General features: G+C 42.8%; 1 protein-coding gene across 11 annotated transcripts in view; it reads left to right on the forward strand.

Moving 5' to 3' along the window:
* The window catches only part of fbrsl1 (fibrosin-like 1), a 482,412-nt gene that overhangs the window by 314,471 nt on the left and 147,324 nt on the right, over positions 1–20,617 (forward strand). The gene's annotated exons all lie outside the window — the stretch shown is intronic.

Here is a 20,617-nt window from a genome sequence, read left to right on the forward strand (position 1 = left end):
TGGTGATTCCAGATTCCCAAATCCTTCATCCTGATTTGATTCATCTTGTAAATAATGTGTCATACATAACCTTTAACGTTCACCCAGATAAACTTAAAACCACGATGTCAGGAGTTCATTATGTTCCACCTAATAGGCGCTCCATGGTAGTTTGCAGCCAAAGATGAGCACTGAAGCTTCAGCCAGCACATGCTCCTGAACAAAAGTGAAGCATGACTAAGGTGGGTGGTGCGTGGAGGATCAGGGAGTGGAAAGAGAGAAAAGTTTGTCCTCGGCCCTCTGCAGAGACGCAGCGTGACCAATTGAGGTGAAGGGGATGAATGAGGCCATTCACTGGCTCTAATGAAAGAGTTCCTGCTGGGCACTGAATGAGGGTGGGCCTATCTGCAGCACATAGGCGTGCACAAACCAGTGACCTCGAAAATTACCCAGGAAGCACTTTGGGACAGTCGCCCCAGCAACAGGCTGGGGTGCGCATAGTAACCAGGCGCTTCAATCAGTGCCTGGCAGCTTCTTTAAACAGAGCAAAGTTTCTCTCTGTGTTGAAAGAACTCTGTGTGAAATCAACTTCAAGGGACAGCCACCAGTTTTTTAAAGGGAGGGAGCTGCCAATACTTGTCCCATGTGAAAACATTCAGGAGCTCTCACCAGCTTTGAGAGGTGTGGGATGCTACCCCTCAGGACTTCTCCTGTAAAGGCACAAAGACCTGTTTGTCTTACATACATGTGTGAATGAGGCGCTGTATGTAGGTTAATTAGGTTGAGAGGATGTATGGAGACAGGTTTAGAAGGCTGTGAAATAGATCCAATTAGAAGATTTCAGATAAGGAGGAGGATTCCTTCTACACCCCTGGGGACTGGACATTAAGTTTACAAGCATCTTCAAGGATCTGGATCATTGGCTGTTATCTGTATTATTCTGTGTAATATATTCAGTCTTGATGAGCCAGAGGCGTGCAGGTCATTGAAGCTCCATTCCTGTCTCCGCTCCCTCACGCAACTTTTGACAGCGTGAAATGACAATCCGCCCCTGCACGCATCTCCCACGTCAAAAAGTAATGAGATTGTGCTGCTGGAAATATCACTACAAAGCGTCAGACCTGCACTCGGGTCTGACTGCACCTTCAAACGGCGCCGCCTGCCAGCTCGCCTGCCTCGCCTGCCTGCTGAAAAGGAAACGAACAAAAACAATCAGAATCAGAGACAGAGAAACGGCAAGGGAAGCTCCCCACGCTGAGACAAACGAACACGCCGGGGTCTTTCATCCTGAGAGTGATTAGCCATCCGAAACGTTTTAAAACCCCGCTTTGAGTGCATTTCTCAAACGGACGAGTTCCATTGAGGAGTGGTGGTGAGATGTTTCTCGCTGGGAAGCGCCAGTGATCTAGTCTCTAATTGTGGCGCCGCTGACAAGGCTGGTGTGGCTGGGAGCTTTTTAAGCGGGGCTCTTTTGCTGCGCTCTTGTTCCCTTCCTGTCAGATCCACCACCAAAGGCACCAGGGAACAAAAAGAGCCCTCCGATTCTGTTCTAACATCCATCTGCCTTTTACTTTGTGCATAAACACAGGCTTAATTTAACACGCTAATAGGCCCTGATGCTGGCCTAATGTGACCACAACTACAATAGGTGCTCTATATGTGGTGTTTGGTTAAAGCTATGTGATAAAATCCAATGCACTTTTCACTTTCTATAATAGCCGTTGTGTTTTTGTCATATTTCATTGATCCCAGCGCCTCAGCTTCAGAAGACTTGCAAAGATTCTGACACATTGGCAATAGTGTTACCCTTCTTGTGCAGTATAGCAGGAACAAAGTCATGTTGAACGTCTTTGAGGGGCGTTCAGTAGAGCGGTAGATGCTTTCAGAATTTGGCTCAGGAAACTTTTCCGATCCTCCACTGTTCAGAAGCCAGGTAGTCTAAGGTTTGAGGAAACGTGGAGAAGCAGCTTGAAGAATCAAAGACTCAGCGACAGTCGGGGGAGAAGGGGGAGAGCAGAGAGGGGAGGAAAGGAGTGAATCCGGAGCTCATAAAAATCAGTATTATAACAACATTAATTGATGCTGCTGAGTGCCATATGTGATGCCATATGGAAAAGCTGCCCCAGAGGCCTGCTATAATAGACAGCCCGCAGCGGTGCACACAACTTGGCACATTTACAAACAAGGGACGTCCCATTAATATGAGCCACGCAGACAGAACAGGAGACGGTGGGAGGGGGAGTGGGAGGGAGGAAGAGAGGGAGGGGTCGGGAAAATACAGAAGGAGCAGAGGTACCTCATTTATTTGGTTGTTTTTTTTTTACCCACTCACCTCATTCTTCTGTTCCCAACATTTTCAGATATTATCTCCATGTGCATTTCATTATTACACCACTGTCTCTCGTGCCCCCCCACCCTGCTGCCCCGCTCCTTAATTACAGTAATAAATGGCCCCTCCTTTCTGTGTCGGTCAGACCACCCTCTGTCCACCCAACTGTCACTCCCACCACAGATGCCCAGTAGTCCTTTCATCACACACACACTTCAGCAGGTGAGGTGATTCATGGCACCTTGACAACGGCGGCGTGAATGAGCTCTGTTTAACCTCTTCTGTGCCTAATCACAGGGCGGCTGTTATTTACTGCTGCTGTCCTCAGTCTTCAGGGCTTGACTGCTCACAGCACTGACCTGCTCTTACACTGCACTGTCTCCTGATATGGTCCGTGCTCTTCCTCTGCAAGATATTCTTCACCTGAAACATCAGCTTATGCATGGAAAAATGTATTGATAACACTTATTTAATTTAGATTAATCAAGTGAATGATTCATGTGTTGGAAGTAGTTTTAGGCTCCAAGTTAATCAAATTCAAATGCAGTATTTTAGGAATAAATGGAATTTTTCAATATATTGTGTAATGTCAGAGAACTTGAGGATCAAGAATAATGTCTTAAAGGGATAGTTAAATGTTTTTAGTCCCAGCCAAGGCTGGCAGACCAAACCAGCTGATCAGGAGATAACAGTACACTCAGGCAGAAGAACACGCAGCTGAAAGTTGCATTGCAAAATAGTGCCAGCCTAACGCAAATCTGAGTCTTCAAAGTGAGCTTCCTCACTCGCTGACCTTCCTCACTCGCTGACTAAAATAGGCCCACCTCCTCCTTGTGTCGGTGCAGGCATCAGTGTATACAGTGACAGATGCTGAAATGGTTTGACTTGTTTGACTTAAGCCAGAGTCCAACCAAAGATCCATGACAAGACTCAGAAATGTCTGTGACTTTGTAAAAGCCTGTCAGTTCATACCACTGCAGCTGGGGGAGACAATGCATCGTTTCCATTAAAGTGATTTAATTGAGTTACTGCATGATAAATCTGTCTCTAAAGAAGGGCAGTATTGAAAATTCACTGTTTTTTCCCCTGTGTTGCTATCATCTTGATATTGTTTGACATCAGGCTGTTTGATTCCTGATTTTCACCAATTCCTTTACCATCACCATCATAGAAAGGAATCATTTTCATCTCACATATTAACACAAAATGCATCATTAGCTCAATCATGTCATAACTAAGATATCTGCTGAGATTTTTTTTTTCCTGGTCAAATTTATCTACTACAGTCTTGAATTTCTCATGTATTAGCTCATGAAGCATCAGACATCATGCTTACATCCACAGCTGGGGGGGGGGGGTATCCAGATGAAGTTAATTTGTGAAAACTTCTACTTTGAAGAAATATTTTTTGGTATTAATAGCCTATCAAAATAAGATATTTAATTTTCCACTTTTCTGCCAGCTGTTTGCACTTTGTCAAGCTGAATTGTGGGCAACAACCTCAGGCCCGATTAAGCTGAGGCAGCTCACTTCACACAACAGCAACCATCCCCCCACAAAGTTTTTAAATAATCTTGTATTTTCAAAATGTTTTGGTCTTAGCTGGTCTCTAAGCCCAGTGCTGCAGGGATTTCCATCTTCAGTAACAGGTCTACATGCTGTTTGTAGTTCACTAAACCCCTGCTAAATGGTTAAGCACGTTTTATTTACAACAAACTCATCGACAAAATAGTACCTATGAATTATGTTGTTGACAGACCTTTATTTTGAAAGTCATAAGAGAAAATGGGTTGTTTTCAGGAGTTGCAACTTTATAGAACCCAGACTTTAAGCTATGCAGACTGAGTCAGAAGATACAACATGTGAAAAACCAAACTTACAGTGACTTAGAGACATGAAAAGAGGATCCAGTGTGACATTGTGCGGTGACAACTGCTGTACCAACTGCTGCACTAACAGCAGACTGATACACCTATTGTGACACTTCTTAAACGTATTTTAATTGTCTTCCTTTTAGTGTTTCGTTTGATTTCCAAAGCTGTACCAACTCTCACAGGCAGTTCAGAGAAAACAAGATGGATCAAACTGTAACTCACGTTTTTATTGTTTTAAAATAAACCAGACAAACCAAGAATGTTTCATCTTGGACCTTTCATTGATGTTGTTCTGCTGAACTATCAAACTGTGACCCTAAAACCAAAGAATGAACCAAACCATGACCTCAATGAACCGTTGCAGCCCTAATGTGTATAAATTGTTTGTTATAAACTTAATAAGATGTCAAATCAGGATTTAAGGCCAACCAAAAATGCAAGAACAAAAAAAAAAATATATCCTATTTTAGAGACTGACAGTGAATAAAAGACCTTGGATGTAATAATTAAAACTGATCAAATGTCTCAACACTAATGGGAAGATAAAGCCGACAATGATAATTAGAGAAGTCAAAGACAATATCAGTCAGGGCTGCAAGGTTTTGAACTCCTTGAAGTGGATGCATTGATCCTGTGAAGAAGTCAACTTTTAGAGGCTCTGCAGACTGAACTGTCTCCACCTCCATGCCCCCACATGGCCCGCATGTTCACGCCGACTCTTTTGTGCGAGGATCTTCTGATTCCTGTGAAGTGCCCAGAGCGAGGAGGGAGACGCAGAGATCCTCATGAAACTGAGTTGTCAGGCTTTCTGTTGAGTTTCATAGAATGTGAGGCGAAACAAGAAAAGTGTACAGCTGTTTCCTCCCTGACACAGAGGGAGGCAGATGAAGAGCAAAAAGAGAGAAAGGAGGGAGGGAGGGAGGACGAGGGAGCGAAAGAGAGAGAGCTCTCCGCTCTGTGATGTGCACTGATGTAGCTGCAGCTCTAGGTCAAACGCTGCCAGTGTTTTGTGTTCATCTTCGTCTCGTCTCCCCAGTGCTCCTCTAAATTATTCACAGCCTGAAGATGTGCAATGTGGCTGCCTCCTCCTCCCCTTCCCCTCCGCGCCTTCATTCTACATCGCTCTGTGTCTCTCTTTCTGTTTCCCGTCCCTTCCTTTTCCTCTCAAGTGACGGCTTGTTTAAGAGGCACTGAACAGAAGTTTCTCCTTGTGAGCGGGCTTACCCCCACAACCCATCCCACATCTACTCATCTTCCATCAACCACCTACCTTTCATCACTGACTCCGTCTCTCACACTCTTTCATCCCAGCTCGTCCCTCGCTTGCCTCTCCTGGCTGCCAGACTAGAGCCATCCTTTTTTATAAAAGGGGAGGCAGCCAGCTGTTAGCATCAACTCCGTGCTAGCTCCAAACACGATGCTGAGGTTGAGCTGGAAGGGTGTAGTTCCCCTGCGAATCTTTTTATCCCTTTGTCTCATGTCTTTAATGATTTACTGTGACTTTTTGCACGTTTTATCGAGCTGAGTTGAGAGATAAACCCCCAGTGCCCCAAATCCTCAGGCTGGTCGATAGCTCAGATAAAAGATGTACCCATCAGTCGTTTCACCTTTAACAGACCCACTGTCCTCCTGTGAAGACGGAGGCAGCTCCAGGATATCAAGGACATGGTGGAGCCACGGTTAGGCCTTTACTCTGGTGTAATCATGGTAGTCTTTGAAGGGTTCATGTGGCCAACAAAAATAAAGGGAAATAAAATGTTTTTAAAGCTTTTTTTGTTTCTGGGACTTTAAATTAAATTACATTTTGCTCCTATTATCATCTGGTACAATGCTAAATGCAGATCGCGTTTACCACAAATGTACTGTGTTTAAGTAAGTGAGGATCAAACTGACTGGATGTCTCACTAATTTCCTCTCTTAATTCCTTGATGCATACTCAAGGTCAGTGGTTCTCAACTGGTGGAGCCTTATGACTTACCATTAACACCTCAGTCAGAAAATGGAGCCAAAATTTTCAGTCAGATTTAATTAATGAAATAGTGTATGTTTTAACCTCATACAGTTCAAAACACGTGACTCGTAAAAGACACATGACTATAAAAGCATGTGACTCTTCACTTAGTACCTAATTACTCTAATATTATAATTAGTGTGCTAATTTTCTAATTGCAAATGAAAGGATGTTGTACCGTCCCTGCCATCACACGCTGGTTAAGCCACATCAGCGTCTGAGTGCATAAGTTTATTCACATTGAGAAGTAAACTCAAATGCAGTTTACTACTGCTGCCCTCAAAAACGTAAAAGAATTGCGTGTGGAATGATGGACACTTCGCACCCACATTAGACACCATATTAGTAATGTAGCAGATATTTTACATTTAGCATGCTAGTGCTAGCTATCGTTAGCATCTTCTAGATAGCTAACATGTTGATAGCAACGGCAGCACATTTCAATCCAGAAAGAGGCAATTTAGGCAAAATAATTTCATTTTATTGAAGAGAATGTTAACATTAAAAACAAGTTAAACATCTGACATCTGCTGTAGAGGAGGAAAACAGAGGCAGTCCAACCACTGTTGCTTCCTTTAAGGGCAAAAAGGCTCTAACCTGACACGGAAAACCTTCGATATACAGCGTTTGAGAAAGGGCAGAGCCTTTGATAAATAAATCGGAGGGTGATTGTATGAGCATTCTGTCCGTCACATCTTTACGGGCCAATCAGAGTAACAAAACACGTGACGTTGTCGCTGCTACCGAGCAGTAAACTCCATATAGAGCTGCATAACATGGCGACTGTAGACATGTCAGTACACGACTTTTGTTGTTTTTGAAAAGAAAACAACTCAGTGCTGTTCTTTGTTCTTCTTTTAATGAATAAATGTCTTTGAAGTTCTGATAGAACTGGCCCTTTAGCAGCATCCATGCTAATGTCAGCTAATGTCCATAATTGTACCGGCCTCTCGTTGCCGCTTGCTTGTGTTAACCGGGCCCAAACAGTTCAGACAGGAGCTTTGCAAGATGGATTTGCCAGTGAGAAACACGGAAACAGGCATACCCATCTGCTTTGTGGGGTTAAAAAGGCACTACACGGTTTAGGAAGATACAACCCCCAGTGATTAAGTGCTCTGTTATGCATTTAAGATTGTTTTCATACCTGATAGTCCGGGGGACTCGGTTTGGTTGGGGCTCAAATTGCAACATTTTTGCAGTTTTATGTTGTTTGGTTTGCATTCACATTGTACTTGGTCAACCGAACCAAACCATCTGGAACATGTCAAGCAGTATTCTGTTTGTGGCACTGTTGTCCAAAACAGTGAGCAGTGAAGAAGAAAAGAAGATGTTAAAGAAGACAAAATCAGAAATCCATATATTCATAAACATTTATGTTGTTTTGGCAATGGAACTGATGATGCCAATAAAGCCATTTAAATTGATTTGAATTGAATTAAATACATGTATATTTTCCCTGTGAACTGGCTGCTAGTTCAAATAATTTTGTCATTGCTAAATCAGTCTCATATTTCCACATTTATAATCAATTTGGATATTTTGAACCATTAATTGTGTAGCTAGGACAGGCCTTTTTGATGCTGCATGTGTTTATGGATGTCTGATGTCTGCAGCCAGTGTTCTCTTGGCTGGAGGCGTGGACAACAACAGATAAAGGAGAGAAGGCATGAAGTAGAACAAGAAAACCTTAGATGAGCTACTCAAACCGTTGCAAAAAGTTTAAGACAAATGATACACTCTTATGATATTGAACCTCTGGTCATAGTAGTGAGACCTTTTCAATAATAATCCATGATTACTTATTCCAAATGCTTTAAAATTGTCATTTAGGATACTAAAGTCTGTTACATATCACCATTACTGTTTCCAACTCACTTTATTAAATATTTAATTGCCACAATTTATCACGGTAGCCTTACATATGAGGATGTTTTCAGTTATGGATAGAAAATGAGCTTTTTTGATCAGTGACTCTTAAGTGTGTTGCAGCCACACGCAGATGCAGCTCTTCTGTATGAGGATGAGGTCTGCTTCTGGAACACACATTATTATTTTCATGTTAACTGCAGAGTCCAACTATCATATCCTGTTTGGACAGCAGGGGTTTTGGGACAAGGTGTGCCTTCATGGCCACCTGAGGAGAGCAAGTAGATGAATCCAGCTCCAGCCGTTTCCACAGGACACTCATTTGTAATTCTGTTCCTTTCCTTCAAAAACGTTTGATCATTGCAGAGGGGGGACAGGAGGAACCGGGAGGGGGAAGGGGGAGCTCTAGATTTCTCCCTCCTTCTGCAGCCCCCTCCTCTTCTCAAACTCCCGCTACCCACCCTCTTGCAATTGCTGTCACCCTGTATGAATGCCCCCTCTGGCCCGATGACAAGTCGAGCGTGAAACGCTTGGCTGCCCCCTGAAATTAGCAGTAGAGCCCCCCGGCGGCACATGCTTCTCATGACCAGCACACAGTGGGCTGCCGCCAGATTCTTTTCATTATGGCTGTGGCCTGCCAGCCCCCTTACTCTACCTCCTTCTGCCTCTTCCTCCACCCCCTCTCTCCTCTCCTCCTCCTTCCCCCCGTGCATCGGCCAGAGCTCAGTAAACAGCATCTGTAGTGCTCATCACATTACTGTCAGAGGGAAGAGGAGGGAGCCAAGATTTCTGTGGGTGTTGCTGTTATTTCTGTGATTCCGAGTGTCTTAATGTGTCCGCACAGTCTGTGATTGTATGTAAATGCACTACTATGTATATGGTGTACATGTTTCTGTGTGTTGCCCTGACAAGATTAGTGAGAGAGAGTTAGTAGCAGCAGTTCAGAGAGTGAGGGAGAGAGAGAGAGGAGGGGAGTAGCAGTACAGAGCGATGCCTGGAGGCTCAATCTGTTCCTCACTGAGCTACATCAGTGTTAGAGACGGCGGCTCGGGCCGCAGGGAAGCCTCCACTCGCTCCATCAAACTGTCAGGCAGCCAGCGGAGCTGCACAGGGAGACTCTCAGCTGCCCCCGGGGCCAGTTCAAGTCAACATCCCATTTCCTTGCCTCCTCGCCTAATTTCTCCTCTGCCCCGACTTAAATTTCCAATGCCCAGTGTCTGCTGCTGCAGCTCAGCAGCACCAGGCCCGGGGCCGCGTCAAAACACTGGGTGGTGCTGAGGGTTGAAAATGCTCGTGTATGTGTGCATGTTAGTCTCTGAAGGCAAGATAGCGAGCTTGTTACAGTCACACGGTCAGCGGAGACAAGAAGAAGCCGAAGGGAGCTTTATGAAAGACGAGGTGTGGAAAAAAAATATAAATCAGTGTTGTTTTTTTCCCTCTTTCTCTTTTACCTCTGTTCCCATTTTTCTTCCATGACTATATTCATAACACAGTTGTGTATTCCGTGTCCCTCCAGGTTTCTGGCAGCTTTTCTTCTTTTTCTCAGAGCAGAATAAATGCTCCCTGTTCCCTCGTACATCTGCCATTACTGTCTGTTTTTCCCTGGCCAAACGACTCCAAGGATCACACCGGCAGCCCGGTCGGCTCTGTCACTCCCCCAGCGAGTGCTGAAAGCAAAGGTTGAGGGATTTCTGGTTGGAAAGGACAAGGCGGCCCTTTAATTTAGTGAGGACAGGGGACAGCTCTTCAAGTTTAGCCCCACAAGTATCACCATCAATCTGTCCATACTCCCCCTCCCCTTCTTCCTCGTCCTCACCACGTACTTTGCATGGAAGTGAAACAGAGCGCTGCCAGGTCCCAGAGCTGTTTACATGGACTCTGGGTAATGTAAAAGTCTGCTTAGTTTGGCCCCAGGTCAGGACTATATCTTTCCTCACCCGGGCTTGATTTACATGGCCCCCGCTGGCTCTTCCTTTAAGTGTGTCTGCTCTCAACCAGAGACCTCAGCATGTCTGGCTAATGCAGAGAGCATTTCTCTGCGCTCGTCTCCTCCGCCGCTACCTCACTCTCATTCTCCGTCCACTCGTCCACTCGCAGTAGGCCCTCTATGAAAAAGAGCTTTTGCTGAAGCCGTCTCTCTGTTTGCACAGACAACTGCAAGGTCCCAGGCTCAAATACGGTTTAACGTGAGAGCCTGTCTAGGCCTGCTCTCCTGGTCGATATCATTTCTACCCGGCAGAGCTTTTCTCTCAATCTCATTCCCTCTGGTGCCTACATCTTCACTGGGATCAATACTTTCCTAATCCAGAGCTCCGGGGCTGACCCAGGGTAATCAGCTGACTTCCCATGCTGCCTGCCGGGGAGGTCAAAGGTCAAATGGCCATATAGATTTGATCCCATGATCAAATCACTTTTGCAAGGTGCTGTTTTCAGATACAGGTAGTGGGGTCAAGAGCAGTCTTGATTTTTTTATCTCTTTGTGTTAAAGAGAGTTAAATCAAGCGGTGTTTAGTGAGCTGTGTAGATCCTCATTAACACTACAAAGAACATGGCAGTCGTTTTCACTGACACATTTATTTACCTTTGCTGAATTTAAAGTTGCAGTGCTCCTGGTCCCTGACTTTTCCTTAAATGGGTCTCTGTTTTTTAACTAAAAATATTATTTTTAACAAATTGTGCTGAAGGCAAAGAAAATGTGATCACTTTAGCCTCGAAAGGCCACAGGCAGCCATTTTGACTGCACAGACATAAAATGTTTTTTTTTTTTTTTTTCTGCATCTTGGTTGCTTTGCAGCATAAATCATATCTCACAGAGTAAGCTGAATACTGGTCCAGTTTTAGATGTGTGGTAGTTTAATAAACCAGTCTGAAGAGGTTAAATGTGTCGCTCTGTGGTGCTGATCAAGGGCTGATCTAACCTGGCATGTCCATCTGGAAAATCTTCAGTATACAGCATTTGGGAAAGGCCAGAGCCTTTGAAATAAAACTGTGATTGGATGACATCTTTATGAGCCAATCAGAGCAACAAAACATGTGACGTCGTAGCCGCTACCGAGGTGTGTGTGCGCAGCTCCTGAGGAATAAACTCTATATAGAACTGCACAACGCGAACCATGGTGACTATAGACATATCAGTACACGACTTTTGTTGTTTTGAAAAGAAAAGCGCTCTCTGCTGTTCTTTATTCTTCTTTTAACGAAGAAATGTCGTTAAGTTCTGCTAAAACTGGTGCTTAAGCAGCATCCATGCTAATGTCTTCCGCCATAATGGCACCAGACTCTTGTTGCTGCTTGCTTACGTCACGACTCTGCCGCGCCCGAAAGTACTGCCCTCTGTCACTGATTGGTTCTGGCACTTTCTTACCAGGCCCAAACAGTTCAGATGGGAGCTTTGCAAGATGGATTCACTAGTGAGAAACACAGAAACAGGCGAATCCATCTGCTATGCGAGGTTAGGGCTGATCAGGATTTCAATGACAATTTCAGGTATTCTAAGACATCACCTCTATCCAGCAGTTATAGAGAGAAACATCAGAAATAATATTTCAGCTGTCATCAAAACATTTCAGCATTGAATTATAAATCCAATTTACCTCATGATTTACAAAATAAAGTTCATTACCTTTAGCCAAATAAGCATTGACAAAACAGAACAGATCAGTTTGAAAACACTGCAGTAACAAAAAGATTAAATGCAAAGTAAAATGTTAGTCTCTTGACAACCATAATTTTGTAATTTACCCATAAAAGAGGATTGAATGCTCCATTATTAAATCATATGTTATTTTCCACTACAAATCTTTATTATACTGAACAGTATAGTAGCACATCCCACTTATTTCTCATATGGTCTAGCCTTAAACACATATCACCCCTCCATCCTCATCCTCACTGCTCTAAGTTTGTTCGAAGGCACTAACACCAAACCCTCCTGGTGAAATAATTATGAAAGCAGAGTCAGAGTTACATTTTCACCCTTCCTCACAAGCCCAAAGAGACCTTCAGACGGCCCCCTGATGTTTCAAAACCCAGCAGGAGTCCCCCTCCAAGCAGACCTGAGGCTCTGCTACCACGCCCCATCAGAGTGGCCACAGAGCCCGCGTCCCTGCACCTCATCCCAGCATCCACAGGAGGGAAATTGCTGAAGGAAATTGGTGTTGTTCCACGAGTATCTGACACTGCTTTGGTCCTCTGCGATCTAAATGGACCGTTACCTCCACTGTGGGCTGTCTCTCTAGGAGATCATGTTCGTCAGTACTCTTTTCCTTACAATCAGGAGGATCGAGGGATGAGTCCACAGAGAAATATTTAAGACACTGAGGGCTTCATCAATGGGAAGATGTCATTTTATACGTTATTGGCCTGTCACTGAAACAAGGGTTAAAGTGTTACCTGTTAAATAAGCTTTGTAGTTTACTTTTTTTCTTACTTAGTCTCTGGTACAACCCAAAACTATAATTTCTAGGAATTAAGCTGCCTTATCCCAAACTCATTTGATTAGCTGAAAACAGTGGTATGCCAGTTGAATCACATTAGATTACATTATCTCCCACATACCCATGCAGCCAAACAGCAAAGTCACCTTTAACAAACCAGGACTCCAAAATGCAAATGATATTACCTACAGTACCACATGGCCCCAGCTGTCCTGCACAACTTAACCGTGATGACTGATGGGTGGCAAGAGTCAGGACATCACCAGGAGGCCCCAGACAAAGACCAATATGGGGCCCTTCCGATTTAGCCAAAAAGAGATCCTAGAGAGCATTTTGAACTTATTTTGAAGCATCTGTTTTTACATGCCAAAGCCAAAAAGCTACAGGACATCCCCAAATATGAGATGTTAACACCCAACAGCAACTCTTACAAGGGCATCATAACTCAAACTCACCACATTATGATATTTTAACATGTCTTCAGAAGTAGATATGCTTTCCTTTGGTGTAATACCCATTTTTCTGCAACTTTTCAAGCATTTTTGGTTTTTCTATGAATGTTACCACTCAGTCATGCACCAATTCATTGTTTCAATACCTTTATGGGGATCCATCGGACTATAATTTGCTTGATGTAAGACATTTTGGGACTTTTTGAGGGGCTTAGACTTTCTTAAGGTTCTTCCCAGAAACTTTTTGTATACTCAAACTCAAGTTTGATGCTATTTTATTCAGTACTGGCTTCTTATTACACTCAAAATGTACTTCACAAAATATTTCAAGGGGACAGACAAAACCTTGATAAAAACAAGTACAAAGCAAATATGCTGTTATCGGGCCAAAACCTTCGATGTATAAATAAACCATTTTTCAGGGAATAAAAAACACTGAACACTTAATAGTCATACTTAGCATCAATTTATTGTTTTAAAATTTGTAAAACCCACTCACAGATGAAGTAGTGTTGTTTTGTAAAAAAACTAAATAAATAATGAAAAATGGAAAGATGTGAAAGTGTGTAAAGATGCAGGAGTTAGCAAAACTGCTCATTTCATCGTTGTCCCTTGTCAGATCACATTACAAAACAATACAACATTACTCACAATTTACAAACATGCAACAATGATATAAATGTCAGCTTTGGCTATTCTAAGTGCAAGGAGTAATTTTCCACACATGCATTGCTGGCACAAGTCTAGTACCACAGAAAGAAAAAGCTTTTTAAGTTAGAGCAATAACATAGAGGTATATATATATATATATACCTCAGTTACCGCTGCCTGGAACGGACCGAAACACCATTAAAATGCTACAATCATAGGTAATACAGGGGCACATATACACCCCTGCATGTCTGCAACACTAACAATCACATATAAAAATAATACAATAAAGGTCTTCATTAAGGATGCACAATATTGGATTTTTGTCAATATCCAATATTACCATATTGCTAAACTCTTTGTTTGGCCAATATCTATATTTATATTGATATAAACAGTCCTCTGCAGAACTTTAAGGCATGTTTAGGCTTAAAAACTGAGGCTGGAGTAAGGAAGGAGTAAACCGACCTGAGGGCATCATTGGGCTGGAAGGAGGATTGACACAACACAGGTCGTGCTCTGGATGTCCTCGCATATAACCAAGGGCATGGGAAAATGATCCATAGAAAAAATAACAAAGTCCACACATTAAGGGCAGAGTAAGGAGTGGATGAGGTGAGTAAGCAGAACCTAGTGGTGCTAGGTTTGCCGTGAGCAGACTTGGCTGCTGAGCAGCAAATGTATTTGTGTCTACCTTGACTGTGCCTCCCTGCCCAGCCCCAGATTGTACCACATTGGGCCCTGTGATGAATCCTTAGCACCTTACGTGCATAAAACTTATGCAAATTACTGTAAATGTAGTTCATACATCAAACTTTGGTCCTTAAAACAGTTCAAAGTTTACAAAATGTGGATTATCAAAGAAAAGACTTCAGCCAACTTAGATCTGTTGCTCCTGCCTAAAACCCCCACAAACTTATTTGTAAATAGGACGTTTACTGCCAATATATGCCGATATTTACACCTGATATATCTTTAGTAAATATCAGCAGACATTTTCATGGCTGCTGCTATGATAATTAACCTTTTCAGGTAATATCTGCTTATAACAATATGCTGATAATATAGTGCACCCCCGGTGGTAATGATTAAAAATGGTTCAAGACTGTTTATTATGGGATGCAGATGGCCTAGTGGTTAGGTTGTACCCCATGTACGCTGGTGACCCAGGTTCAAGTCCTGCCTGTGGCTCCTTTTCTGCATGTCTCTCCCCAACTCTCTCATCGCTGTTTCAGACCTTATCCACTGTCCTTCCCTCTAAATAAAGGAGTAAAACCCCAAAATATATCTTAAATAAATAAGATATATATCTATAAAGATGTCTCTTATGTTTAGACATATACCTTATGTTTGTATAATACACATACATGGACAGTATCTTGAAGCCCCTAGTGCAGGGGGCCTAAAGCAACCACCTTAGCATAATGGAAAAACCCCTTTTGCAATCAATGCACATGCAAGTTACAGGTGTTCAGGTATGATACCTACCCTGCTATGTGACTCCTAATTGTCCCCACAATGAAAATGTAACTATTTCTGGTGCCAACATGAAAAAGGAAAACATAAAGAGCTCAAGAGGACATAAAACGCATTTTTAGTACGATATCGACAGAAGTCAGAGTTAGAAACTTGGAAATACTGAGATGAGCTTTTATTTCACCATTGTAACATCTCTATGTGTACTTTTGTGTGCAAAGTCCCCTACTTAACATCATAATCAAACGGTCTACAATGACTAATGACACAGTGCAGGAAGCTTTTGTCACAAATTCTTTTCCCAAAACACAAACTTTTTAAGCATCCTTCCTTTTTTTCTTTCATTCATTTTTTTTCATATTGAGTAGAAACGAACAGTGACACTTAAATGCCAGCAGCTTTTGTTTTGCCTATTTTTTATAGATTACTCGCAGCGAGTGCAAGGCTGCGATCAGTATTCAGGCAGACAGTTGTTGACGCCGTGCCAGCGTTTGCGTAGCCGGGCAAGTTCCTCCTCTGTTCCTCCGTCTATCTCTGAGGCAGAATTCATGACAGACTGTCCTCTGAGTGTGACAAGTGGAACTGTGTGATTAATTTGGCCAGTCGTTTTAATGTGCTCCGGGATGCGCGGCGCTTATTGTCTTCCCCTCGCACGTCTATCGGAATCTGCCAGAGAAAATGTCCAGGAGAATCGAGACATCCATCCTGCCTCCATTCTTCTCCCCTCTCTCTCTCTCTCTCTCTCTTTCTCTCTCCAGCCCGGCCTCATTTCAGGGCTGAGCTGCAGGGTCGTCATGGGGGCCAGCCCAGGTCGAGGCCTGGCTACATCCAGGGCCACTGGCGGAATAATTCGCCTGTCTCTGAAGTGTTGAAAGCTGTGTAAATGTCAAACGCATCCGTCTGATGTGCTCGCTGAGCGGAGGGAGGGCTGAAGAGGAGGTGGGCTGCAGGGAGGGAGGATTGTGGATGAGCCATCCGCTGAAGCTAGTCCCCTGTTACTCTTCATAGCTGCCGGTTGCCAGGTGCAGATGTTTCTGCTTGCTCCCTGCCTCTGAAGAGCCAGCCAGTATTTTTTCCTTTTTTCTGTCTTTTTTTTCTTTGTTTGGTTTGTGAACATCTATGAGAGACATAAACCTCTGGGGGCTTGGCTCCTGTCAGGCAGCTTAGTGAGCTGCATATCTCTCCGATTTTAACAAAGTCCCCCCTGACCACCAGACGTGCTGTTAAGGGAGCTTTCTGTTTGTGGTTGTGCATTTGCATTTCACCATTTGGTTTTCTTTTATAGCCTTGTAGAAAATCTACCCAGCATAGATATCCAAAAAAGCGCTGGATACTTAATGGCGTGGTTTTCTTCTCACACCCACACACAGTCACAAACACGAACCATTCTTGTACTTTTACGGCTTCATTGTCATCTTTAATTCAGCCCAACCAAGTGTAGTAGCCCAACAGGGCAATCACACACAGTGCTGATGAAAACCACTCCAACATTTCTTCCATGCATCCCCTCCTGCCTGTTCATACTGTTGTTTTGTTCCCCTTCTCCACCTGCCTCCTTCCCCTCCTGCTGTGCTGTGTCTCTCTCTGTCTCTGTCTGAGCCACAATATTCCTCTTTACGCTCTGCTGCAGTGCATGCTTCTTGTAAAAGGATAAGCACCATGCTGCGCTCTTTTGATATTATTTTTCCTCCTCGCCAGCTCCAGCCTTGTGAGGCCTCATCTCTAGTGTCATGGCTACCGCTGAAACAGCAAGGCCGAGCACGCTCCCAGGGAATAGACTGAGCCGGTTGTTCATCTCCGTCACCCAGGGTTTAAACTCATCCTCAAGTAATAGAGAGGAACTCACAATCGCTGTGAGAAAGAAACTGTCTGCTCAGACGCATGCTAAGAATACATTTGCACTGTTTTCCTGTGGGTAGGGCCAAGTTTGAGATTGGATCAGTTTACCTTCTTTTTCTAACACAAAGATAAAGATGGAGAGAAACAATGTTTTAAATGCAAATCCTTTTGGATAGAATGCAAAAGCACTGAGTGAACAAATAGATGGAGATTGCAGGTTGTGATGTTCCCCAGCGATAAATTTGTCCCAAATCCTCTCTCTGAATGTGGAATTGATTGACAAGAAGCCTAAGCCACTTTTTTCTACTTAATGCCCTGCACTCTGTGACGAGGGCCAAAAGCCCAGACATTAGTTTGAAAACAGATACTGTGAGAACAAAAAACTTCAATTGCTGCAGTTTAGAGTTTGTAAAACCAGACATACCAGATAGACTGTTTCATATCCATTACATGGATATATTTCAGGTTCATCTGGGAAAGCTCCCATGCAAAGTGTTTGGGAAGAGCAGGACCCCTCAATAAAATTATCAGAGGGTGATTGGACGAATGATCTGCATGTCACATTTATTACAGGCCAATTAGAGAGGCGAGATGAAATGAGGTACTAGGCATGCTCAGCTCTGGTATAGGTAATGTGAAGTAAGCAGGCTGGTCCTGTCATAGTTGAACAATTGAGCTTGTTTGTGAATCAAACCAGTACTGTAAGTGGAAAAAATAAGCACCAGTACTACTTTTAATTCCCATTTTAGTTGAATGGCGATAAGATTTCATCTACAAAGAAAGTAAAAAAGAAAAACAGTCATCTCTAAGGCCTTGTCCACACAGAAACGAAGATGTTATATTTCCATTTTATTTTGAAAAAGTTTTCTGTAAACACAGAATTGTTTCAGGAAATGTCTGCATAAGCATGGAACCACTGAAAACGACTGAAAACGCTGTAGTAAATATATGCCAAGCCTGTAAGTGGCGCTGTAACACTGCCACCGAAATGCACTGAAAAAAGAAGACTATTACAGAAAACTGCTTTGTTGTAGGTAAATGAACATTAGATTTTGCTGTAAAAGCCATAATAAACTCAGTGGCTTCTGCAGCACAAATGCAACCCTGTAACCCGCCATTGTTTTTTTGGCTTGACCCGAGCACGTGGCTTAAGTGGGCTATTCTATGTATAACATAATCGTTTAAAGAAGATGCGGTTGGCTTACCAGAAACAAAAGGTAAGGGTTTACAGATTTGTTCAATCTGGGACCTGGTTTCAAATAGTAGCATATATGGCCTACCAAAACGCTGTTTCCGTGTAGATGAAACGCAGATATGACAAGAAATTTTTGCATATACTCCTGAATTCGTCTACGTCTTGACGGGGCCTAAGTCAAATCCTCATGGATCAAATGTCCCACTGGCACCTGAATGAACAGCCAGCCAGTCAAAGTCAACATGGACATGAAAAATTATATAAAAATAAACAACATGTTTGTGGGGGAAACACACTACTAAACAATAAAGCTCCTTAACTAAAATAAGAAAAAATAAAATGCGATTTCCCCATTAGACTCAATATTTGAAACACACTATTTTTTGGTCAATAAGCATGTTGGCTATGGCTTTGTCCAGTTCTGATAATCACCATCGCTATGCTACTACTACTCACTTTGGTTTGCCTCTGTCTTGAGGCGTTGCAGCGCAGGTCAACTGTACACATCAGCGAAAGACCATAGTCCTGTGTCAGCCACATCGCATCTTCATCGCAGCCGACCCCGACTTTAAACATGGGGGTCTCAGAGGACTTCCATTAAGCTGAGGGGGAGCGTCTTCTGACTGTTGAATCACCAGCAACCTCACTAGGATGCTATAGCGACGGCTGAGATAATCAATACAACGGCAGCAACCATTGCTAGCTGCTTGTAGCAGAACTAAACCCCACCTTTAGCTACTGCCTCGTTCTCCTCAAATTTCAAATTACAGTCCTCGTTTTGGAACGGTTCTTCTGCCTGACAGCCATGAAATCTGGCTGATCCATCAGCTTTGCCAAGCGTATATATACACATATACTCTATATAGCGTTGATTTATTTCCAGTGTTATTGTTCAATGACTGCATGCAGTGTTTTCCTTCTTTTAAAAACCTCAACTGTTTTGATTTTTTTTTTGTTAAGAAACCACTTATCAAAATAGTTTTATAAATGTGGAACAAAAGACGCCACAAAGCATCTTTGAGACAATTTATCGTCTCACAGTTATTTTCCCCTGCATTGTGAGGCACCTTTTCAATGCTTTCACATTTATTTTCTTGATCTTTACGGACACGCTCTAAACGATGCACAGCAATCACTTCAGTGAGCACAAAGCCTCCTATTGAATATTTCCTTTTACTGTACCCATCCTCTTTAAGCTCTATGCTCTCACTCTATGTCTTGTGTAGGAATGCTTCAGTCTGAACAATACAAGCTCAGGCGTTTCTTTCAGTTGTTATTCTGCAGATAGAGATGCAAACACAACAATAAAACCTCCTGTGGGGGCGGTGATGTTTTTCACTTAAAGCCCCTGCCAGCAAGGACTCCTGCTGTATCTCTTGTCTTTGCATAGCTGAATGAATCACTGAGCATAGCATAGAAGCTTCTCTCCCGAGAGATCTTGGCCACTGAGCCCCTGCACTGATTACTCTCGTTACTTAATTATACATTTGGACCCACCGCACTCCAAACAAAGGGCCGCTGTGCCTCCATTGACCTGGCTCCCTGCTCATTGTGCCCAGCTCTGAAAGGGAGTCAAACAAAATAAAGAGGCTCCACTTAAATATGTTGCCACAGGAACTTAATTGACAGATTGATGGCAGTTTTTCACTGGGGGCCCCCTTGCTTCGTCTCCATGTGGCTCTCCGCTTGAATTGCTCCACTCCTCATGCTTCCTGCTGTGAGGTCCAGTGGGACTGAACTGCATTTCAGCCACTCCTGTTTCCAAAACTCCACCGTGCATTGTTCTGTGGGAGGGAGAGGTACTAACTAAGAGCGTTTAGCAACAAATGAATGTGAGAAACGGAAGCAAGGAGCAGTTGGTTTGCCATCAGGTAAGGAATGTCTTTAGCATGACAAACAAATTTTGCACTTTCAATTAATGGGGTAAGGAAAAATTGTTAAAAACCTACAGTGCCTATAAAAGTATTCACCTCCTTGGCTGTTTTACCCTTTTGTTGATTTTATAAATCAATCATGAGCAATATCATTTGTTTTCTTTTTAACAAAAGAAATACAAAAACTCTTTAATGTTAAAGTTCAAAAAAGATTTCTACATGGTAATGTCAATAAGTGGTGGGCGATACTGCAAAATTTAATATCAATCCGATACCAAGTACAGGACCAGTATCACCGATACAGATACTTGATACCGATTCTTTTTACTTGTAAAAGCAGCAGTATACAAAATTATTAAATTGATATGAATAAGGCCAATATAAACTCAAAAAACATAATGTATCATTTATTTATCAGCCTTAATAAATAGAACTAATTCTTTTCCGAGTTATCTTTAACTATCTAACTAAGTATTCAGGGTAAAACATATTACAAAGCAGGATTTTAACTTTTTGTAATATGGGACTTGTTTTCATCTATTTGGTTTCCCCACTGTACCTAATGTTAGACTGTTTAAATTAGTTAATTGATCCATGGACTATTCAATGTGTGGTTTGAGAAAATGCTGCAAACA

This window comes from Cheilinus undulatus, linkage group 5 (genome assembly GCF_018320785.1).
Source record: "Cheilinus undulatus linkage group 5, ASM1832078v1, whole genome shotgun sequence".
NCBI classification, from domain to species: domain Eukaryota; kingdom Metazoa; phylum Chordata; class Actinopteri; order Labriformes; family Labridae; genus Cheilinus; species Cheilinus undulatus.